This window comes from Heloderma suspectum, chromosome 1, assembly GCF_057233095.1.
Source record: "Heloderma suspectum isolate Gila_16-S chromosome 1, 16-S_ref, whole genome shotgun sequence".
Classification (NCBI taxonomy): domain Eukaryota; kingdom Metazoa; phylum Chordata; class Lepidosauria; order Squamata; family Helodermatidae; genus Heloderma; species Heloderma suspectum.
Window position 1 is genome coordinate 60,927,651 of NC_139458.1, and position 25,544 is coordinate 60,953,194.

Here is a 25,544-nt window from a genome sequence, read left to right on the forward strand (position 1 = left end):
GTCAGACAGCCACCCTTTCAAACTGCGGCAACTTTCGGTGATCCCATTTGAATCCCCTGAGGCACTCCTTTGTAGCCAGAGAGTCTTCGAGGATTTGCATCTGTAATAAACCTGTGAATAAAGACGTGAGACTGAAGCCTCTCTTTTTGTGTTGTTTGTGAGTGCTTGAGGAAAGAGGAGGCCAAGTGAATCATGACAGCGGATGAGGGAGGAGATCAGATTTCCGGGAACCGACCTCGGAGCACAGGTGCCGATGTCAGTTCCCGGAAATGAGCATATCCTATGGCCCTCTAGGCAGTGTCTAGTGGCCATAGGATTGCTCCCTCCATGCATGGTGGAGCATGTCGGGTAATGAGCTGCATAGATAGGCAAACTAAAACAGTATGAAGATATATATGATGCGTTTGAAAGGATTTCAAATATGCCAAACTTTTCTTGTGAAAGGAAGAAGATGATGATAGATTGACTGGATGATACATTGATGTAGATAAATTGCAATGTTTTCAGCCCTAATTTAGGATAAGCAAAATGTCTGTTGCTATTTTCTCCTATTGACAGTTGTTTGCTGGAGAAACTAACAGTGTAACCTTAAACACTTTACAAAGGAGTAAGTCCCGTTGAGCTTAATAGTGCTTACTTCTGAGTAAACAACCAAAAGACTTTAGTGCACACCTTAGAATTTGGAGGTACAGAGACTAGTTTCCTTTCTCCCTAAAGCTGGGATCCAGAGCTTCCCCCTAAACTAGAAAGAGGTGGAAAAGCTCTTTTATGTTTGGAAGGCAAGAGCTGATTTGCCGTTTAGTTTCCAACACTATGCAGAAAACTCTTGCTGAATGATCACCTTCTTACTATTTCTACTGAGTCAGCCCATATACTAGGTTAACTCACATTAACATTAATGGGAGCAGCGTGGCTTCATCTGAGTGCTTCCCACAGAAAATGTATGTCACAGCCCTAAAGTATTTACAGCTCATACTGTTATTTGGTGCAGACTTAGGGTGGGTGGGAGTACAAAATAGTGCCCTATATTCTGTCTCTGGATTTTCAACATCCCCCTTTTAAACAAAAATGGGCCCTTAAAGCTAGAAACAGAAAGAATTAATATTAGTTTACGCAACTAGCCGTGGAATCCTATCCATGTTTCCTCAGAAGTAAATCATACTGTTCTCAATGGAGCTTACTCCCAGATAAGTGTGTGCAGGAGCTCAGCCTAAAAGCTTTACTTCATTCACTTGCATACTGCTCTGGTGTCACACACCACATTATGTAAAGCAACACAGGCCTCCAGTTGGGCTACCAGGGGCATGTTACCTGAACAGAAGGCTGCAAATAGATCAGGACCAATGGAGGCTGGTGGCTCAAATGTCAGTGGGTGGTGAATCTGCTCCGGGTTTCAGTCAGAACTCTAAAGGAGCTATAGCTGGAGCAGATTCACTGCCGCACTGACATTGGAGCCACCAGCCTCCACTGATCAGGACTGTTATCCACTGCTCTGGATTGTCACCCAGCAGCTAACACAAGGAGCTAAAGTACATCTGCTGTTTGCTACACCCTATCAAGGGCTCCTTGAAGGGCTCTCAATCTAATCCAGTAGCCAAGTCCAGACACAGACAAAGGGATTCTTTTCAAAGCTTTATTCTTCTTTTACAACTTAACAGCTCTACAGGTAGCAACTAGATCTGAGCAGCAGCATCCCTACGCCCTAAGTTAGAACAGTTGGTCCCTGTTTGAAGGGCAATTACTGGCAGACCCCTGAATATAAGGACTAGGGAGAAACCCTCCCCTTTTCCCTTGGATCCTCTGGGCGCAACCGTTCTTTGAGCGCGAACCATTTGGCGCCGCTCTCTGCGTCTGCGCCACGCATCCCCCCCAGTCTGCTATCTGTGCTGAGTCACTCCCTGGACTGCTTTCTAAACTAGGAATGTGGGTGGGAGGAATCTCCGTCAGCTGTTGGTCCTGGGAAAAAAGGAGCGCGCTCCTCTCCCAAAGGAGCGACTGCTCTTCCTCAGCATCAGAACTACTCTGGGATTCTATGGGCTCAGTGTCCACCCTGACACACCCAAGCTGAGGCCTGTCAAACACTCCTGGGAACTCAAAATGTGTAATGTCATACTATACAGCCTCAGAGTAGAACTGGCTCTTGCTCTTTTAGCTGAGCAACCTGGTTTAGGGGTTTGGGGGGGCCTAGCAATATGATCCTTGCTGAAGTTGTGTGAAGTTCCAGGTTCAGAGCCTAGACAAGCCCCGTCCAGTGGCTGTACAAAGGCTGGGCCCATAGCTTAGTGGTAGTACACATTCCAGGCATCTCTAGCTGAAAGATCTCAGGGAGCAGGGAAAGGCAGGAAGGCCAATGGACCAAAGGTAGGAGAGTATTTATTTTATTTATTTAAGAAGGACCATTGGGGGGGGGAGCTATTTATTCCAGATAAAGACCCAACAGGGAATCTCCTGTTAAGTGCTTGATCTCACAGCAAAGCTGCTTATTTTCATTGATCATCCAAACACTATCTGAAGTGCTGCTACAGGACCATCCATTTTTGGAAGGCATCCTCTATTTGAAAGGCTGCCTTGTTTGATTCCAATTTAAAGATAAATAACCATAAGACTGAACAGGTGGGCACACAGGTCACCAGGGCCAGATCTACGCTAGTGTTTTTTATCGGTATTGAAATGCACTGATAACTGTTGGGCAGATTACGTATTCTGTACTGCTTTTCTTATTTCCTGCTTTTCCTTCTGTATTATCCAAAACACTGCAACAGATGTCATTGTGTGAGCTATGAGGTAAAAATGCACAAGAGGGATATAGCATTATCATGACGGGATCATATCAATATGACGTGAAGTGTAGATCTTGCCCAGGCCACAGTCTCCCTCTGCAATGTACTGTATTTCTTTTAAAATTAAAATAATCTTTTCTAAATTTGCACTTATACATATAAATCAGCATGTGCAAATTTTATACACATCATGGTCTTTTCTTTGTCCTATTTTTTTGTGTTGTGTATCCTTTTTTTGGGCAATTCTAAAGTTAGAATCTCATTTCGAATGCCACCAAATCTCCTCAAAATAAGGGGTGGGGGTGGGCAGAGAACGCAGGATCAGCTTCTTCTTCGTTGAGTCATAGAATAGGGGGTATACATGATCCCCAAAATAAATGAAACACAATGACTGTTCAGACAACTGGTTCAGCATAAGAACATACCCAAAGGGGTGGGTGGGGATGGACAAACTACAAAGCATGTTTGCCAGAAGAAAATATGATTGTGAGAATGAAGAAAGACGGAGGGAGCAATCCTATGGCTGTTAGTCAGTGGCTAGACGGCCATAGGATGTCAGGTTTTCCAGGAACTGAGCTTGGAGCCCACACTCTGAGGTCGGTTCCTGGAGAACCGACCTTCCCCCCATTCTGCCTTGTGCTCCCGCTCAGAAGAGGAGCAAGGAGTGGCCAAAATCAGGCGTTTTGGGGGGTGTTCCGGGGTGGGGAAGGCGGAAATGCCGGTACGACACATCCTATGTGTCATCTGGCAGCCTTCTCCCACACTCCGCTTTCCCACAGCTAGACAGCTGAAATCTCCTGTCTAGCTGCAAATGCAGGGCTGGAGAAGTGCAGAGGAAATGATCCCCTCCGTGCTTCTCCTGCCCTGCATTGGATAGGCGGTCGCCTCCGAATTCAGAGGTGGCTGCTGATTCCCATAGAATTGTGCCCTAAGAGTGTAAATCTATACATGTCTACTCTGAAGTAAATCCCATCTATTTCAATGGGCCTCACTCTGAGGTAAGTGTGTGTAGGCTTGCAGCCTAAATCCCTTTTATTTGCCACCTCATGCAGTTTAGATTTAGTTTGCATATTAAGTTGATATTGCTATGTGGGATATTTCCCATGACTAGGAAATATGATTTCTATCCTATGCTCCAGCTGCTTTCTGTCTGCATACTCCACGCCACCCCACCCCCAGCCTGTCTGGCACCAATCTTGAGTGTGAAATTGATGAAGGAAAATGGAAGGCACACCGCTTAGAAATAGCTTCCACTTACTCCACACATTCTCCAATTTGTTTGGTTCTTACCGACGAAGAGAATGCCTGTCAGCAAGCTGATGCTTAAATACAACAGGTGTTTGCCACCTGCAATTTCTTTTGCTTTGCATTTTACAGTGATCAAACGGGGAAATTGATGCTGGTGTTTTAATTTCATCTGTTCAAGAAGCAGGAACACTTTCTTTTATAATGACAGCAAAGGTGACAAATTAGTGACCCAGAGAAACCAGAAGAACCCAGAGCTCAGGTATCATTCAGCCAAAGTTTGCATGACCAAAGCCCTTTATTGGGTGCACTGAATGATTTTGATATGGTTTCAGTGCCACCAGATGCAAATGCCAACTGTTTTACATTGTGTCTCATCGTATGCATACCTATGGCAGGCATAACCTAGCCAAAGATAAATACTTCGAAAGACTCATCACAGATGTCACTGGGGGAGAAACAGGCACGTGCTTTGCCCTTCTGCTGCATATGTTCCAACTTTTTACAGATGAACATAGAGATGCTCCTGCACAGAAGTGGGTGGAATCTGTCAGCCCAGTGATGTGGCATATTGGGCAAGAGTGAGGCCTTCACAATCCATTCGAGAAGAACATGGAAACTAAAAGTGCACACAAGCAGAGAGCTCCAGATCAGGACCTGCCTCAGAGTTAGGCATGATTGAGCACCTTCCAGTGGCCCCAGGGTTCTAATGGCCTGTCCAATCCCACTACCCCCACCACCATCAGAGCCTCCATTCCATGCTGCTGCAGCCACGAGCTGGTCTGTCAGTGACTCATCTCTGCCCCTGGACATATTTACTAAGGGGCAGCATTATGATGAAAGGGTTGGGAGTTGAGCTGTCACTCAGCTGCAAGTGCAGCAGGTGGCTGCCATCACAGAGCCCCCAAATGCAATGCCCTACATCCATTGTGCCACTGCCTGCCAGGTAAGCACATCCAGGGATGGGAGTGGCTGGTGGGCAGCAATGGTGTTGCCATTGGGAAATGATACCCAATGATGGAGGTGGCAGCACAGAGAACCTTTTTGAGACTCATTTTTCTCACCCCCCCTCCATTCAATAAAGAAGACCGTTTGGCAGAATTTCCTGCAAATAGTCTCTATCATTATTATTTTGTTTAGTGACTCTAACCATAGATATGTATCTAAAGAGCCATATATTGTAGTTCCAGCCAGGTGCATTCACTTCTGAAGTTAAGGGGTTCATATTCTGAAAAGAAGCAGCAGCTATTTTTCTTTTGTCTCAGGATCCATATCCATCTGGGCTCGTCTTTCCACTGGCTAAGCCGTCTAATGTATTCATCATTTGCTCATGGTTTGGATTACTTTCTGTCTGCTGTGTCCATGTCCTGTATCAATGCAAGGCAAATGGTGCCAGATACAGCTTATGTGCTCCCCAAAGGAACACTAGTAAAATGAACAAGCGGAAGTTGGCCAAAGTTACTGCTGTTATGCTAGCATCAGCCTCTGTCTGCGTTAGGAGAAAAAATGTGCTGGCAGGCGTTCTAGAAGGGTGGCGGCCTGAAGAATGAGCCAGGATAGCCATCTTTTTTTTTCATCTCATTCTTTTCCATTTCATTAATCCAGCTTGCATGGAATGCAGGCTTGATGGCAATCTACTTTTAATTGCCTTGTTTCAACCTCTGAGTTTAGGTGGAAAAACATCTTTCCTTGGTTCAGTTAGTTACTGGTTTTGTAAGTAAATTCATAAGGGTGACTCTGTGCAGTGTGGCTGCCCATGGGCTCCCTGCAGCACAGCAATGTTTGACCCTTTGGAGCTGCGACTCGGGTGGCCACTTATGAAGCACCCCCCAAAGAGGAAATGCATCACCAAAAAAGAAGGGGACAGCAATTTGCATACCATTTGCATATGCCAATGTATGTGTATGGAAGCAAATGTCCAAATAATTATTATAATTTAAAGAGAAATACAGTATATCTCATTGTACAGTGTAAGACTGTATCCAGGTGACTGTGTGCCTGCCTGGTCAGTCCGCTGATCAAGAGAGCTTCAGCTATGGGGTGGTATAGAAATGTAATTAATAGTAATACTACTGCTGCAACTGCTACTCATGTGTGTGTTTTTCCTAGGCCTTTAAACAATTTTAGTCCATGGTGAAATCAGTGTTATGCTGCCTTTAAATGGGGTTGGATCCAGGATCTGTCTTCCAGAGGGGGGAAGGGACCTTCTACGAGAAGGAAGGACATTCCATGAGAGTGAGGCCTCCAGTTGCAGAAAGTCCTTCCATCCAAGCTTTGGGGATACCCTCTCCCCTCCACACACCAGCAAAGTCTCCTGACTCTCCATGCAGCATTTTCTGGGGGCTGGAGGAGCTGCTGTGTGAAAGCGGGGGCAAGGGGTTTACTTTTATCAGCGCAGTTGATCTGGCATAAATCTGGATCCAACCCATGCACTTCCATCTGTTGTTAGTTCTGATACTGCTGCATGTTTATTTCTGATATTTTCTGTTGATAGGCAGAAGTTCTTATAGTTCTTTATAACTGTCTCTTTATAGACAGAGGCAGGTCACTAGGGCAGATCCAAAGCAGAGTCAATCCAGAGGTAAAGACAATTGCAGGCCAGAGTCTGAGCTGAGAAGTTTGCCTGAATGGGAGCTGAAATGAGGATGTAGTCAGGCGAGCAGCAAGTGGACAGGGAAGCTGAGAGACAGGGAGCAGTGGAGGAAAAGATAAGTGAACCAGCCAAGATATCTGGTGCAAGACCAGACTAGGGAGCCACACAAGCAAGGCCAGGGTCTGACTGCTACCCAGGCCTGACCTAGAACTTGCATTTGGAACAAGGGGTGGTCAGGAGGAGGAGGAATCAGTGGGCCATATGGGAAATGGAGCCAGGCTGGGACCTGGATGAGCAACACCATCCCCAGTCCTTCTTGTCTATGCTATGGCCTTGCATGTCCCCTCACAAAGAGCAACTGTACATAGACCAGGACATTCTGAGTTTGATAGTGTGCATGGGACCTTTCCCTTAACAGAAGAGTACAGGAAGCCCATGTTCAAATGGTGCTTTGGGTAACGCCTCTTGAGCAAGTGATCACCACAGTTCAAGATGAAGTGATGCTTTTCTGTCACAGGACAACTAAGTCTGAAAATATATATAAACTTCATAGGAAGTGGCCTTGTACTGGGCCATAACGTTTGTCCATCCAGCTCAGTGTTATCTATTTTGGCTGACAGTGGCTACTCTGAAAGAGAGAGGCTTTCCCCCATCACTTGCTACTTAGCCCTTTTATTAACTAGGGATGGTAGAGACTGAACATCTACATTCAAAGTATGGGCTCTGTCACTGAGCTGTGGTCTCTCCCTCCATACAGCCTTACTTGGTGTTATACATACTATGGTTAGATGCAGGATCTGCCTCCCTTCCTTCCATCCACAGGAGGCTTCTGATGCAGCAGAGGAATCCCCCTGGTGGAGTTGCCGTGGTAGCAATATTAAGCCATTCACTGACCCTCTGCAGCCAGTACGTCCCGGCAACTCTGCTCCTGAGGATTGGGGAACTAAGGATGTACAAGAATTTCACTTCACTTCGGTTCGTTTGTGAACAGAACTTGTCCCATTCACACTGAGGAATGCAAATGCATTTTGTAAGCAAAGCTTGCAAGGCTGGTTTGAAAATCCATACTTAGGGGAAATGCACATTTTAGTCAATGGGGAGAAAATACGTACTTGGGTGAGCACTTAAAAAAAATTTGTACCCAAATGTGTTCTTTTCCCATTCAAACAACAACAACTAAAGCTTGCAATCAGGAATGGAAATGAGGTAGACCAAACTTCGAGGTAGAACTTGGAAAACCTCAATGAGTCAAGCTTTGCTGATTCTCCTCTCTCTCTCTCTCTCTCTCTCTCTCTCTGGAACAGTGGGGGAGGTGGCACTACTGGCTGCAGAGGGAGGGGGAACTTGGTGAAGTTCACCTCCCCACCTTTCTGCTGGCAGGAGTGTTCCGAGCAGAACTCCACTCGGGGAATGCTCCCATCAGTGGAACAAAAGCTGGATCCAACCCTATCTATATCCATAGCATTTTAAAAATGGAATCAGAAAGACTGTAAGTTGAGTTGTTTTCATTTTGTAGTTATTCGCAATGTTTTTCCCCTGTTCTATCCTAAACAGCCATGGGATAAAATAAAGTAAGAATATTGTTGTGGGCGGGGGACAATAAAGCTCTTAAGATGTTGTTTGGCATCTGTTTTAGGCTGCCAACAGCTGTTGGATTCTTCTTTAGTGGCTCCTTATTTAATAAGACTGCATAAATCTCTGCCCACCCCCCCAAACCCACACCGTTTCACTCGCAGCTTTATTCTGCTTCATTTTAAAGTTCAAAATGAGAAGTCTTCCTCCTCTGCATTTTCTTCCTAAATAATTTAATGGGATCACTTGAAGTTATGTGAAATCACAAAAGAGAAAGAGGTTGCCCTGAGATTTGCGCCTTTGGGATCCTCTTATAAGCAGAAAGTGTTAAAGTGAATAGGGATTGGGGCAGGGGAAGATCAAACACTGGATGTCTCTGACTGGGAATGTGAAGTCTCAGGACTGGACAGCTCAAATTTTATGATGGAACTTGTACACATAGTGATGATGTCTATTTCTTCATTGTTACGTAGACATGTCTGCATTGGATGGAGGGGTGGCTATCTAGGAATGATTGTAATATACATGGACCTGTTAGAGAGAGTGGAACATTTCTTCCTGGACTGCTTCAGTTTTTCTGACTGTTCCATTGCATAGACTGGCAACTGGCCTAGATGGTGAAAAAGATGGGCAACATGGTAAAATACCACCCAGATGGCAGCTCTACTATCATCACATTTTTTAAAAAAATGATCAACATCATTCTCCGCAGCTACCCTGCCTTTGAGCTTCTCCCTATTGCTCAGGGTACTTTGTTCAATTTGCTTCTTGGCTTTTCAGACCTTCTTCACATGTAGAGCAAATATGTAGAGAAATGAATGGGGCTGTGCCACTGAGGTTGCCACACCCCACTGGTCCCATTTGAGAACTCTGCATGGGGAGTCTGAAAAGAGCACTCAAATGTACAATATGCAGGTATACATGCATAGGTATTTCATGCGGTCAGGAACCCCAATCTATCCCTGATTGTGTAATGCACTTACACACTTACACCTGAACATGCACAGGTGCCCATATTCACATGTTTGGCTGTCTATGTGGAGGTTCAGGAGCAAGGCCAGTGGGGTGCAGGGCAGCTGGGCCTGAGTCATGTCGGCATGGTCCCGCTCCCTTCTCCACACATTTGTGCTATTTGTGGAGTGACTTTGTGAACGGGGCTTAGTGATGAAAGGATTTCCCCCATTTTTCCATTTGTGGAATGTCCTCCCTAGCTGCTTACACCTATGTCACAGACATTTCTCAGCACCAAGTAAAATGTCTTCAATTAACCCAAGTATTTCAATTCAGTATTTCGACATATTTGATTAGAATTTATTTTTGATGTCTTGGAATTATTATTTAATTTATATTGCCTTTTAAAATTCAGACTTTTATTTTCTGTTATGATGTTTAAATCTTTTTAATGACATTTAATTTTTTAAATGTATTTTATGCTTTTTATGTCTCTGTAAGCTGCCTAGGACAATGTTTGGAGAGGCAATGAAACAAACAAACAATGTTCCTTCAGAGAGCAATCCTATGCCCCCTTGATAGCGTGGGCAGGGGGCATAGGATAGTTCAGATTTCTGAATCCGAGGTCAGAGACAGTGCTCTGACTTCAGACCCAGAGGTCTGAGCTATCCCCCCTCTCCCTGTTGCAGCCAGTGTGGAGAGAACCTCAGAGGGAAGGGAAAGAGGGCATGCCAATGGGCGGGGAGGGGACAGCTTATGCTTTATTCCCATGCCTTCCCAGCCTCCATCCATCCCCCTCCCCAGTGCCAGTCTAGCTAAATTGTAGAGTGGGAAGAGTAGTGGAGACAAAGATCGCCTCTGCTACACCTTCCACTCTCCATGAGTTCGGAGGCTCACAAGTAGCAAGAGAGGATCTGATTGGATTGCGCCCTTATGTTTCCATGGGTTTGCTCTAAGGAATTTCAAAATTTATGCCAGAACTGGAACATTTATGCTCTGCTACAGCTTTCAGTGCCTTCAGTTTATCTACATCTCCCCTCCCCCACCCATCTGACACTCATAAAACACCAGCAAAAAAAAAACCAAAACATTACTCTTGAAGGGGTGGGGTGGGATGGGTTGCATGATGGGATGTATCTAGATTCTTTCTTGTATTCATGCATGCATGTACTTTTGTGCATTGGCAAATAAGCACTACACGAAGAATCTTGTTGGTAATGTACATACTCATCACATCAAGACTGATTTGATTTTTCTGGTGTTTTACCAATGCATACATGCATATCAGTAAAACACTGGGGGGGGGGAAGAATTTTGTTGCAGTCATATGTAAGATCACATCAATAATATTTTTGTGAAGTGTTTTATCAATATGTGTTGTTGTTTTTATTTTATTACATAGTTTATATAGCACTTTCCAGTGGTTTTCTCTGAAGTGGTTTAGAGAAAAGATAAAAGCATAAATATAACTATAAAACACAATAAAATAATCATTGGTCACTCCAACCATAATGGCTGGGTCACCCTTCAGAGAAAGCCTGCATCAAGAGGTGGGTCTTGAGCAGACATAAAAAAATCAAGACAGAAGATCTCTAAATAATGTCAAGGAGGAGCACATTCCAGAGTGCTGCAACACTAAACACTCCATTACAGGTACTCCTGAGGAGAACCTCTGGAGCATGCAGCAGCATCGGAAGCACTCCTACTGAGGACAGCAAGGGCTGGGCAGGGACATAAGGGGTGAGGTGATCCCTATGGTAACCCGGTCCCAAGTTGCTGAAGGATGTATATGTTAACTACGTAACCTTAAACATGGCCTGGTCACTTATTGGCAGCCAGCCAGAGTAGTTCTTTTAACAGAGGTGTAATGTGCTGCTGAAAAGAGATCCCTGAAAGCAGCCTCACAGCTGCACTCTGCACCAGCTGTAGCTTCCAGACCAGGCCTCACAGCTGTAGTTTCCGGACCACCCACATAGAGTAATCCAATCTTGAGATTACCAATGCCTGAACAACTGTATATGTGTAGATCAGTAAAACAGAGGGAGGGGGAAACCACAGGTAAACATAAGGAACTGAAAGCTGCTGCACATGCTTGGTGCTAGGAACAAAATTCAGAAAGACAAATTGGACCCATGGAGGATTCCAAATGCACCAGTTCTGCTTTGAAAACAAGTCCTGGTAATTCAAAACTCCAAAATCCAGGCAGAAATTTAGAAGAAGACCATGGGCTGTATCCAGCTAGATAGCACAATCCTATGCACATCTACTTGGAAATAAGTCCCATTGTGTTCCATGAGACTTACTCACAGGCAAGCGTATATAGGAATGCAGACTTAGGCATACTTAGAGTAGACCCATAAAAATCAATAGGGCTTGAGATAGTCACCCATTGATTTCAATAGGCCTACTCCAAGTATGACTAAATCTGGACACGACCCAATTTCAGGAGCTTTTCTATCACTTACTTAAGTTCAATGTTCTGGTGACTTCTGAGGTATGGATTTTTTCCTTAAATTTCTTTTCCTCTTCTTCCTGACTTCATTCTTAATACAGTATTTGAAGCTTGTATTGGGAGTTGCTGGGGGGGAGGAATTAGATGGATAAAACCCCTAAATCTGGGAAGCACTGGTGGAATCTTTGCCCCTCCAGTAATACGTTCATAGCAGTTCTCTAATTATAACAATAGTGGAGCTCACATATCCTAAGGCCACTGGAAAAAAAAATAGTTTGACTGGTATTCCATCATCCCTCCCTCCAACTGCTAAATCTTTAATAGCATTTGTAATCTCTCCTGTCATCAAATAAGCTTCCAATAATAATTTATCTTTAGTTCTCCTTATAGGGCTTTGCCCTGAGTAGGTAGTGAGAAATGTGCAGCACACAGCTAAGTACCCAAGGAAAGCCAGCTCAAGAGATGTATCCTCTCTAGGCTTAATTATATCGAAATTAATACACCAATGCATTAAAATTAAATGAAAATTAATTTTTTATTCTAGATATGTGTGGTATAAATTAAACAAGAAATCAATGACAGAAACTCATTCTTCGTTTGAAACAGTTTCAGCAGTATTAGTATGCCTTACCTTCCTTCTGGAATGCTAATTCGGAACTCCTACTGTGTAGCGGTAGGAATTCTTAGGGCAACCTGGAAACTGTCAGTCTAAATGCAGAGGTTTGGCCTGTCATGACTGGATTTCAAGGGTTTGAATGAAAAGAGCCTCTCAAAACTTTCTCTGTCCTGAAATACAAAATCTGGCTTCATAATATCCTGTGTCTTTGGTGTAGGGTGGGTCTTGGAGGGCTATATAAGCCTGTGCTGTTCCCAGCCAGCTCTCTTTGGCCATTTTAAAGGGCAGGACATGGATCAGCGAAGAGAAGCAGAGAGGAAGGAGGAACTTTCCTTGTGGCCCAGCACCAAGGTCATGTCCTCCTGGCAGGTTTGTAAAGCCTTCAAGCCTAGAGTGGGATCTTTGAGGGCCAAACTAAATGTTCTGTCTAGTACACATGGGTGAGCTATGCATGCTAGCTTTCTCTACCTGTGTGTAAGCATGCATGGGCCTGATTCAGATCAGGATTCTAGGAGTGGAACCTTTATACAGGGTGGGGATGGGATTTCACACCAAAAAAGCAAGAAAGAAGGGAAGGAAGGAAGGGGTTAATCTTTCTTCCCTGTGTGATCCTGATCTGAATTGGGGCCACATGCACTTACTTGGAGGTAAAGAAAACTAGCATCATAGCTCCGCCATATGTGCTAGACAGAACATTTAGTTGAGGCCTAAGGTTTGGAGGCATGATGCCCAATGCTGAAGGTTTGTAAGCCCAGTGACAGCTTACGCATCTGAGGTGTGTGCATGTGTGCAGTTGGTAATGTGGTTCTTTTGTCCCAGTGGTGGACCTTGAGCGGGGGTAAATGTGCCCAGCACCACTCTGGGACTCACCTCTTCTTAGTGGAGTGGCTGGGACTCCCATGGTTTCATTGCCCACTTCCATCCATGCAGGTGGGTGTGGATCAGTAGTGTAGTGGCGAATTCCGAAGTGCAGGGTCCCTTCCTGACAGCCACAGCCACGCCCCCTCACAGCCCCGCCCCCTTCTAAGATTGTACAACCTTGTAAGACATACAGCCTTCAGCTGGGATCCAAAAACAGTGCAGCCGAGAGTAAGGCAGTAGTATTTCAACTGGACGTCTGAGAAAAAATGCAGGGGTGTTAATCTTTTTCACTCACTCACTCAAACACAAACATTTTAGGTTTTCAAAATATGATACTATATGGAAGCATCACCCTCTCAACTCAGCCCTCATGGACAGATCCCTTCTCATTTCAGCAGCCCCCTTGCACACTCCCTTAGCACCCCAACATTACCCCTTAGCCTTCCCTGAGCTCCTTCATTATATCTCTCCCACCCCACAACAGAAGTGTCCATACACACCCAGCTGGATTGAAACACACACACACACACACACACACACACACACCTACCTACCTTCTTTCTCCTCTCCCCCCCAACTGATTTTTTTTCTGTTTCCCTCCCCTCCACCAGGGCTTGTTTGCCCAGATACATGCCAACTTTATGCCAAAAAGTATAGCTGACAGAGCAGGTTGCATTTGGCAGTTCTGCTTACTGTAGAAATTAATGTTCAAGAATTAACGGTGCAATCCAACGGGTGTTTATTTCGAATTGAATTTACAGAGATCTTGGGAAGGCAGCTAAGGCTGCAGTCCTATGCACACTTACCTGGGAGAAAGCCCAATTGGCAGTTGAACATAGTGGGATTGACTTCTGAGTAAACATGCATAGGATTGTGTGATAAATCCTAAAAACTGGCACAAACCAGCCACCTGCCCTGCCCCATTAGTAAATAATGGTGGCAGTGCCCCTCCTTCCTGCCGCCGTGGCCAGCAGCAGCAGCCCTGAACGGGTGGCCAGTGTTGCAGGAGATGAGGGCAGCACCGGGCGCGCAGGCACAGATGGGCAGAGAAGCCAAGAGCTGAGGGGGAGAAGGGGGATAAGAAGAGGCTGCAGAGCTCCCTCAGGCTCCCTCTCTTGCTCACTCCCTTTGTCTGGCCAGCTCTGCGTAGTAGACGAGAGGAAGTCAAGAGGCGGCTGTCCCGGAGCGACCTGCCACCACTACACCACTGGTGTGGAACATCTCTGGCCCCTCGAAGTGGGGTCACAGTTGGAGATGGTGGCATATCTAAGGGTCTTGGCATACCTGAAGAGCAGCTGGACCCCTAAGGGACCCCTCCCTGCTTTCTGTGCGTTTTCTGTGCTGTGCATGACCTAGAATTCAAGTGCAAGGTGGCCAGCCTGGACCATTATTCTGCTACCAAGATGGACAACCACTAACCAGGTGTCAGTTCTGGGCAGTAGCCAAGTTCAGCCTAGCATCCTTGGGTTTCAGGGTTTGGGACACATTTGTTCAGGACTGGGAATGTTCTACAGCTAGAGAGCTTGGTTTTCATGAGAAGTATATTCTATCAGTAGCTCAGTGGCATTTGAGTGCATTCGGAAGTTATATCCTCTCCTTCCTGAGGCCTGGTATACAGCAAGGGTAGGCAATGTGGTACCCATGGGCACCAATGGGTCCCCTGACTCCTTTCTTGGGGCTCATTGAGATGCCCTTCCCCTCCCAGTTTAAAAACTAACAATGAATACATTTTCTTACTGGCAGCTCAGATTGCTGTGAAGCCCAGGGGAGACATCTGTGGAAGGGAGGAGGTTTGGGATTCCTCCACAAGCCCCACTCCCACAGAAGATATGGGGCAACCTGAGCAGTCCCATTGAAGAGGTGCCACACCTGAGGTCCTTCAAACACCTTTGACCACATCCCAAGCCCTTCCATGGTTCATAGATTCATAGAATAGTAGGGTTGGAAGGGGCCCATAAGACCATCGAGTCCAACCCCCTGCTCAGTGCAGGAATCCAAGTCAGAGCATCCCTGACAGATGGCTGTCCAGCCTCATCTTGAATGCCTCCAGTGTGGGAGAGCCCACCACCTCCTTAGGTCATTGGTTCCATTGCCATATTGCTCTAACAGTCAGGAAGTTTTTCCTGATGCTCTCATTAACTCCCTGCTCAGAACAATGTGCTTAAGACAGAAGGGTGCTTGTGTTGGTACTCACTAGGGGTGGGTGGATCAGTTACCCCGTTCCAGGTGGGGGAGTCTGCAGGGGAGGGGAGGCGATCCATCCCTCCCCCTGGAATTCATCCAGGTCGGCTCCACTCCGCAGTGCTGGTGATCTGGCTGGCTGCCATTGCCATGCTGTATCGCTGTGCTAAGTCTGGACACAAATGGTGTCCATTGTGGCATTTGCGTCCCTGTTTTCACGTGATAGGCTATGCAAATATCTATGTAAATATAATTTGCATAGCCTATCACGTGAAAACAGGGACGCAAATGGTGTCATGGATGCCATTTGCGTCTAGACTTAGCACAGCAATACGGCACGGCAATGGAGGCTAGCCATATCACCAGCACTGCAGAGCCGGTGGCCGGCTCCGCAGGATCACCACGTGGAGGAGCTGGCCTAGATGGATTCTGGAGGGGCATGGAGGTGAGTGCTCTGTTCCGCCATGGACCGCAATGGGGCTGGATTCTTGGAATCCGGCCTCATTGCGGTCTGTGGCAGAATTCTCTGACATCCCTAGTACTCACCTGTGTCCACTGCATGGACTTTTAGGACAGTCGTAGAGTCCTGGTGGTGCATTTTGGATAACAGCTGGAGCTTAGCTGTTGGTTAGGCAAGAGTGGTATGAAATAGTCATGTACTCCTGGCTTTCTTTCAACATGAAACATGTCACTTCCCCTGCTGCACCTGCAGGTGGGGAGGGGGCAATGATTTAGGGTTATTAAAAGGTAATTTTCCTGGCCTTGGAATACTTTTTCTGGTGGTGATGGCCAGGGATGCATATCGTTAATCTAAGATGTTGCCAAGAAGGGATTGGAGGAGAGAAGGGGATGTACAGTGTTTAGACTGGTCTTGTAATGATAGATAGATAGATGATAGATAGATAGATAGATAGATAGATAGATAGATAGATAGATTTGGATTGCCTTGTGCAATGGCTGAGGGAGCAATTTGCGTTTTGAGATCAAACATTTATTGATAAACTTAGGGCAATATCCAACTGTGACTTCTGCTAGTGCAAATGGCATCGTGCTAATGGAAAGTAGGTTCTGAATTACGTACAACTCAATCTAACTAAATTTACATGTGATTGAGCAACCGGTTACACATTTTAGATATTAGCTGAAGACTTTCTGGCTTGTTTCCTGAGACATACATTAAGGGAGGAGCAAATCAGCTGTGTGCAGTGCCGTGAGGCTTGCTCATAACTTGGCTTATTTATCATCTGAATGGGGCCATTGACTGACTTTGTTGGATCACAACCTTTTGTCTCAGTCCAGTGATCTATAAGATGCAGGCCTAGGAGCTCTAGCATGTACACATAGTGCATGCAACAAATAATGCTTGTGTGTTTCCTTTACAATTGATGTGTCCCAGGTGTGTTTTGTATTCAGAGATATCTACAGAGAACACACAGTTCTGTGGGAAACCACCCTGAGTGTATCTTGATCTCTGGATTAGACTTGATCCTCAAAAAAATAAATAAAAATAAAACCCAAACCACCTCCCAGTGGCTTAAAATAATTTAAAAATAAATAGGCCACACAGCACTAACCTATTAATAAACCTAGTTAGTGATTCATGAGTCACTTACCAAAAAGAACATGCAGAGAAACAGAAGATTTAGCCTTACCTCTTCCTTCCCCCATCTAAATTTAGATCATAAGCTCCTGGGGGCAGATACCATACTGTCTGCACTGTTTGAGATCTTTACTAGCTAATTGGTTTCTATTAAAAGCAATAGATTTTATGAGCTAAGAATTTAATTTGGTGAACACAAGCATGCTTCCTCAAAAGTAAGTTCCATTGTAATGAATGGAACTGAACTTGTAGTACATTTATATTAGACTGAGATGTACTTTGTTGAAAATGGAACACCTTGTATTTGCAATGTGCTTCCTAAAGAGTTGACCAGACAATATACTATGACCAGGAAAAGTAGATGATGGTGGATAAATAAGGGTTGCACCTGACTAGGACAGTGCCTTATTAGAACTGATGTAGTGTGTTGTCCCCTTCATGGATCACTGCCTTGTTGTGGCGAAGGGGCTTGCGTAACTCAGTGAAGCCATAAGCTATGCCATGCAGGGCCACCCAAGACGGACAGGTTATGGCAGAGAGTTCTGACAAAATGTGGTCCACTGGAGAAGGAAATGGCAACTCACCCCAGTATTCTTGCCAAGAAAACCCCATGGAACGTATCACAAGGCTAAAAGATATGACGCTGGAAGATGAGCCCCTCAGGTTGGAAGGTGTCCAATATACTACTGGGGAAGAGCAGAGGGAATTTCCAAGTAGCGCCAGAAAGAGTGAAGCGGCTGGGCCAAAGCCGAAAGGACACTCAGCTGTGGATGTGTCTGGTGGTGAAAAGAAAGTCCGATGCTGTAATAGGGATGGACAAACGTCACTTACCTGGTCCCGCAGCTTGCTTCGCAGTGGGGGGGAGGCGCTCCGTTCCTCCCCACTGAAATTCTGGCCGGGGGGGAGGCGCCCTGTCCCTCCGGCTGAAATTCTGGCCGGGGGGGAGGTGCCCCGTCCCTCCGGCCACGAATCCTCCTGGCCGGCTGGGACGCAAATGGCGGCGGCCGTAGCTGCCGCCGTTTGCATCCCTGCAGTCAGCTGTGATAGGCTACGTAAATCCTTACGTAGCCTATCATGGCTGACTTTGGGAAAAAAAAGAAGCGCGTTCGCAAATGGCGGCGCCCATGGGCGCCACCATTTGCGTTCCTTATTTGGGCACGTGTAGTCTACATCAACATTTACGTAGACTACAGAGAAAATAAGGGCAATGCAATGTTTACGTAGACTACACGTGCCCAAATAAGGAATGCAAATGGCGGTGCCCATGGGCACCGCCATTTGCGTACGTGCTTCCCCCCCCCCAAAGTCAGCCGTGATAGGCTACGTAAGGATTTACGTAGCCTATCATGGGGTTTTTGGAAAATCTAGCTGTGATAGGCTACATAAATCTTTATTTTTTTGTTTTTTGTTTTTAATTAGCCATTTTTTGTTTTTAATTAGCCACCGCCATTTGCGTCCCTGCTAGCCAGCGGCTAGATGTCCGGCCGCTGGCGGAGCCGTCCGGCGGCTCCGCAGAATTACTGCGGAGCGGAGCCGGCCGGCCAGGATTCGGGCGGGGAGGGACGGAGTGCCTCCCCGCCGGCCAGAATTTCGGAGGGAGGGATGGAGTGCCTCCCCCACAGCATCAGCATAATCCGCGAACAGGTAAGTGACTTTCGTACATCCCTACAGAGTTCCAGAGAATAGCAAGGAGAGACAAGAAGACCTTCTTAAATGAACAATGCCAAGAAATCAAGGAAAACAATAGAATGGGGAAGACTAGAGATCTCTTCAAGAAAATCGGAGATCTCAAGGGAGTGTTTTGTGCAAAGATGGGCATGATAAAGGACAAAGAAGACAGGGACCTAACAGAAGCAGATGAGATTAAGAAGAGGTGGAAAGAATACACAAAAGAACTATACAGGAAAGATCTGAATGTCCCTGATAGCCATGATAGTGCGGTCACTGAACTTGAGCCGGACATCCTCGAGAGTGAAGTCAAGTGGGCCTTAGGAAGCATTACTAACAACAAAGCTAGCGGAGATGACAGTATTCCAGCTGAGCTATTTTAAAATCCTGGAAGATGATGCTGTGAAAGTGCTGCACTCAATATGCCAACAAATTTGGAACACTCAACAGTGGCCACAAGACTGGAAAAGGTCAGTTTACATTCCAGTTCCAAAGAAGGGCAATGCCAAAGAGTGTTCAAACTACTGTACAATTGCGCTTATTTCAGCAAGGTGATGCTCAAAATCCTACAAGCTAGGCTTCAGCAGTATGTGAACTGAGAACTACCGGAAATACAAGCAGGGTTTCGAAGAGGCAGAGGAACTAGAGATCAAATCGCCAACATTCGCTGCATCATGGAGAAAGCAAGAGAATTCCGGAAAAACATCTATTTATGCTTCATTGACTATGCTAAAGCCTTTGATTGTGTGGATCACAACAAACTGTGGCAAATTCTTAAAGAGATGGGAGTACCAGACCACCTTACCTGTCTCCTGAGAAACCTGTACGAGGGTCAAGAAGCAACAGTAAGAACCGGACATGGAACAACCAATTGGTTCAAAATTGGGAAAGCAGTACGACAAGGCTGTATATTGTTGCCCTGCTTATTTAACTTATATGCAGTGTACATCATGAGAAACGCCGGGTTGGATGAATCAGAGGTCGGAATTAAGATTGCCGGGAGAATTATCAACAACCTCAGATACGCAGACGACACCACCCTAATGGCAGAAAGGAAAGAGGATCTAAAGAGCCTCTTGTTGAGGATGAAAGTGGAGAGTGCAAAGCTGGTTTGAAACTCACCATTAAAAAAGCTAAAATCATGACATCTGGCCCCATCACTTCCTGGCATATAGAAGGGGAAGAAATGGAAACAGTGACAGATTTTACTTTCTGGGGCTCCAAGATCATCGCAGACGGTGACTGTAGCCATGAAATTAAAAGATGCTTGCTCCTTGGGAGGAAAGCTATGGCAAACCTAGACAGCATAGTAAGAAGCAGAGACATTACCTTGCTGACAAAGATTCATATAAACAAATCTATGGTTTTCCCAGTAGCAACGTATGACTGTGAGAGGAAGGCTGAGCACCGAAGAATTGATGCGTTTGAACTGTGGTGCTGGAGAAGACTTTTACATGTCCGCTGGACTGCAAAGAGGTCAAATCAGTCAATCCTAAAGGAAATCAACCCTGAATGCTCATTGGAAGGACAGATACTGAAGCTGAAGCTCAAATATTTTTTTGGCCACCTAATGTGAAGAGAAAAGTCACTGGAAAAGACCCTGATGCTGGGAAAGATTGAAGGTAAAAGGAGAAGGGGATGGCAGAGGATGAGATGGCTAGATAGCATCACTGATGCAACAAATATGAACTTGAGCACGCTCCGGGAGAGAGCGGAGGACAGGAAGGCCTGGCGTGCTATGGTCCATGGGGTCACGAAGAGTCAGACACAACTTAACGACTGAACAACAACAGCAAAGTGATGTTGTGGGCATCTGGTTGGGGCTCAAAGCTGGGTGATTTCTTGCTGCCTTGGCCCCCCCAGATGGCAGTCTGTGGATCCCTGTGCTTGCCCAACTTGGAGCACACTGAGTTGGGCAAATGCAGGGATCCCCACCACCTTAGAGAGCTGCAAAATGGATGCTCAGACTTTTTTTTTCTAAAGGGCCATTTTATGCAAATGTAATCTTGTGTAAATGGGCTGCTTCATGGCTGCTATTTGCATAAAACTGTCATTTATGGAAGAGACTGAGTTGCCCTTTGCATAAAATGGTGTCTCGGGGAAGGTTGAGAGGTGAGCAGGGTTGGGTGGCTGGTGGGGGCCTGGCACATGGCGCATGCGGTGGACTGGGGTGAGTCCGTCCATCCCTAAGGTGATGTAGATTCAGATTTATGGATGAATTTCATTAGCTAATCTTGTAAGAGCTTCTGCAAGGCATTTGTTAAAATCTCCATGAGAACCTGACTATATATAAAAAACAGCCTACTTTCCTGGGCTCTGCACATTCACTGCAATATCTAAAGATTATGCAGTCTCTCTCTCTCTCTCTCTCTCTCTCTCTCATGCTAGATCACACTTGCAAACATTTGTCTCAGTTTACTCAGAGATGCATTATCCATGTTTTTTGTAGAAAGGATTAGATTCAGGATGAAAAAACAAGAGGAAAATGCGCTGGTTGAGAGCCAAATATGCCAGTTTGGTTATGTTCTACCATTGCCAGCTCAAGTCTCACTGTACCCAGCAGCAAATGAGCTCAGCTGAGAATTGCACCTTCAGTGTACAGCTTGTGTACAGAGTACAGAGTATAAATCTTTTGTTTGGAATTACTGAGAGGTTTTCTTTTTAACTACCAGTCATAACAATCTTTCGTGGGATCCAATTCTAGCCATCTGGATAATCTTGTATGGTAAAATAAAATATTTCCCAAGACAGCTTGTAATTAGTGATTTAAACACACACACACACACACACACACACACACACACAACTGCTCTCTAGGTAAGCGAAGGGAAGCACCCAAAATACAGAAGTTTGATATTCCACTTCACTAAAGCTACAATCCTATATCCATGTACCTGAGAGTAAGCCCCACTGAATGCAATGAAACTTGCTTCTGAGTAGACATGCATAGGATTGCACTGTAAAAGAACAAACTGTTCTATGGTACTTTAAGGACTAGAACATTTCTTGTGACTTAAGCATTTCAGGGGTGCTTCCCTGCAAGTGCTCATGCCACTGTATACGTGCTAGTCTTTAAGATACCATATGCTTTGGACACAACAAATTTTCTTTGGTTTTATGCAACTTTACTGTCATGGCTTCCTTCAAAGAATTCTGGGAATAAAAGGCTAGGGGTGACATATGAACAATATTTATTTCAGTATTTTAAAAATATTTTCTATGTCCAGATGTAATTTAGTACACACAAACACTGGAAATAATTAAATGACTCCATTATTATGAGTTGACATTAGATTTAACCAGTGGAGGCTGGTGGTTCTGAGTTCAATGGAGTTATGAATCATTTCTGGGTTTCAGTCAAAACCAGCCAGAACTTTAAAGGAGCTATCTAAGGTGCTGAACCCTATCCCCAAAATAGGTTCAGCACCTTGCATTTAAAGGTCTGGCTGGTTCTGACTGAAACCCAGAATGGATTTAGAGCCCCACCAAAAGCAGAGCTACCAGCCTACACTGGATTTACCTGCTGATATTTTGAGGTGCTAAAGAGATGGGAACATAGGAAGCTACCTTATACTGAGTCAAACCATGGTTCATCTAACCCTGTATTGCTAACACTGACTGGCAGCAGGTTTCACACAAGTTTCTTTCCTAGCTCCAGCTGAAAATGCTGGAGATGGAACCTAGTGGGAACCATTACTTGCAAAGGATGGGCTCTGCCACTAAGCTGTGGTCCCTCCCCTCCTGGGATCAGAAATGCAAGTAAAAGGGCTAGCATAAGGAGGCAAGTCATAGCCCTAACCATGAATCCACTTGCTGCAGCAGTCTCTCTACTTTGACCGTGGGTGCGTCCAGACAGATGGCTCATAGTGCTTCCAGTCAAAAGACACTAAGCAGCTATTCTGTCTTTTCCCCCCTTAACATATTTTCTGTGATAAGAAAGATGATGGGAGAAGTGGTGGGAAAAGATGGGAGGGTTACACATGGAATATGAAGTTGTCTGGACCCCACATAAAATTCTGTGATCGAGGCGGGGCGGTTGCACAACAAATATCTCCTCTGGAAGGGTTCTGCATTCCCGAGCTTAACTTTCCCTCCAAACTAGCAGTGGCTTGGCCAGGTAGGTCTGTCTCTCTTGTCGGTGGTGACACAAGACTCATTTTAAAAGGTACATTTTGCTGGTGTCTCTCAAACCCTGTTGTGTTAATGCTGCCCAGTATCCAGTTCCCAAGAAGGGGCTTCAGGCTTCAGCCCAGGGAAAGGTATACAGCTCTTGGAGGTCCTGCTATGAATGTTTCCTCCATCCCTTCTTTCTGAGGAAGCATGTGTGTGTTTCTGTTATTTATTAAATTAAAGTAGGGTGTGTGTGTGTGTGTGTTGAGGTTGTTGCTGTTGTTCAGTCGTTCAGTCGTGTCTGACTCTTCGTGACCCCATGGACCATAGCACACCAGGCCTCCCTGTCCTGTGCTCTCTCCCGGAGTGTGTTCAAGTCCATATTCACTGCATTGGTGATGCTATCTAGCCATCTCATCCTCTGCTGTCCCCTTCTCCTTTTGCCTTCAATCTTTCCCAGCATCAGGGTCTTTTCCAGGGAGTTTTCTCTTCACATTAGGTGGACAAAATATTTGAGCTTCAACTTCAGTATCTGTCCTTCCAATGAGCACTCAGGGTTGATTTCCTTTAGGATGGACTGATTTGACCTCCTTGCAGTCCAGGGGACTCGTAAGAGTCTTCTCCAGCACCACAGTTCAAAAGCATCAATTCTTCGGCGCTCAGCCTTCCTTAGCATCCAGCTCTCACAGCCATACGTTGCTACTGGGAAAATCATAGCTTTGATTATGTGGACCTTTGTCGGCAAGGTGATGTCTCTGCTTCTTACTATGCTGTCTAGGTGTGCCATAGCTTTCCTCCCAAGGAGCAAGCGTCTTTTAATTTCATGGCTACAGTCACCATCTGCGGTGATCTTGGAGCCCAAGAAAGTAAAATCTGTCACTGCTTCCATCTCTTCCCCTTCTATATGCCGGGAAGTGATGGGGCCAGATGCCATGATCTTAGTTTTTTTAATGCTGAGTTTCAAACCAGCTTTTGCACTCTCTACTTTCACCCTTAACAAGAGGCTCTTTAGATCCTCTTCGCTTTCTGCTTTAACTGATTTGATTGGAGTCCCAGCTTTGTGAGTGCATCTTTCTGTGACTCCTCTAGTGGGAAGGATTGTGGCTGAGACCTTCCCCTTTTGGCTTTGTCTCGATTATGGGGTCTAATAGTCATCCCCCTTTTCTAGAAGAGGTGATAGACTATGAAGTTCCAGGAGTTCCAGGAAGCAGATGGCAAGTGCACAAGGCACTGGTGTGTGTGAGTGTTACAACCTCTAGAGAGACCGCTATGTGTAGCCTTGCAAACTACAGTGAATGAATGCTGCGTGTGGCCAGATCACAACCCCCTCCCTATTTAGCCTAGCTTTCCTTCCAGCCTGCTCCTCCTATGCTCTGCTCCCAATGCTCACCCCATCCTATATCCCCTTTCCTTTCCTACTCACCTGAGTGTTAGGGTCTTTGTATAACCTAAACCCCTCCTCCTTGTGCTATCATTCCAATCCACCCATCCATTGCAGAATGGACTGTTTCCACATGTCTGCAGACTTGTTTTGGGCTTCAGGAACTGGCCTTTCCAGAAGGTAGCTAATTTCACCATGCTGAGTACAGTTCTCAAGAAAGGCTTGAAGGTTCGTTGTCATTATCATGCTTATGTTTATATTGCATTGCTTTACCAAGTTAATTTTCCCAACGGTCAACTTGTGCATTTTAAATTCTTGTTTTAACCAATACATGTGCCAAGTGGCATTATCCTAACACTTTTGTGTGAATCAGGATCCTTGGGTGGGAGGTACCTCCTTCGCCATAGATGCTTTATATGATCAAAGTCTAAAGGTCCCTTTGGGGGTTTAACAAACCTGTGTCTGTAAGTTCATGGGCAAGGATATATACATGTCTGCACAAAAAAGGAACACACCCAGTAACAGCAGCTTGTGGCCCTCCAGATGTTTTGGTCTACAACTCCCATCAGCCCTGGGCAGCATAGCCAATGGCTATGATGGGAGTTGTAGGCCAACATACTGTATCTGGAGGGCCATAAATTGCCCACCCCTGGTCTACAGTGACTAGCAGCATGTTTCTATCAGGGGTCTTTCTCAATGTTACCAGAAGATGGTATTGAACCTGGGATCTTTTCAGTGCCAAGCATGTGCTGTATGACTGAGCCACAGCCCTTCCCCAAAGGACAAATGTCTTTTGGAGCTGGAGCTCTAGCAATATTTATTTATTTATTACATTTATATCCCGCCTTTTTTCCTCCTTAAGGAACCCAAGGCAGCTTACACAATCCTCCTCCTCCATTTTATCCTCACAACAACAACCCTGTGAGGTGGGTTGGGCTGAGAGTCTGTGACTGGCCCAAATTCACCCAGTGAGCTTCCATGGCAAAGTGGGGACTAGAATCCAGCTCTCCCGACTCGTAGTCCAACACTCTAGCCACTACACCACACTGTGTGCAAAAAAGGTTGGGTTGAGGAAAGGAACAATGCATAAATGGGTGAGATGGTAAACACCAATGAGTACAATTTACAAGGTGAATTTGTGGTTGTGTTATTATCTATTCAGACAAGTAGACCTGGGATGTAGAACAATTATTGAAAAAAGGCTGTTGAGGTTCTTCTCTATTACTGGCCCAACTGAAGTAGTAAAATACAATAAAAGTGGGTTAAGCAAATCCAAAAGGGACCTTATCAGAGCAGTTGTTTCAACATTTTTGAACCTTACAAAAACCATACGCGAGTTGGTTCCCCAACTTCATCAGTCCGCATAACTGACAGATGGTTGTGAAACCACCATATATTGTACAGTCTCCAGTAATGTCTTCCTACAATTGATTTTACTATTTATTTATTTACCATTTCAAAAACATTTCCAGAGAGGGGTGCTTACATGATAAGTAGCAATAAAAGCACAACAATAGAGAAGGACTGAGATGGG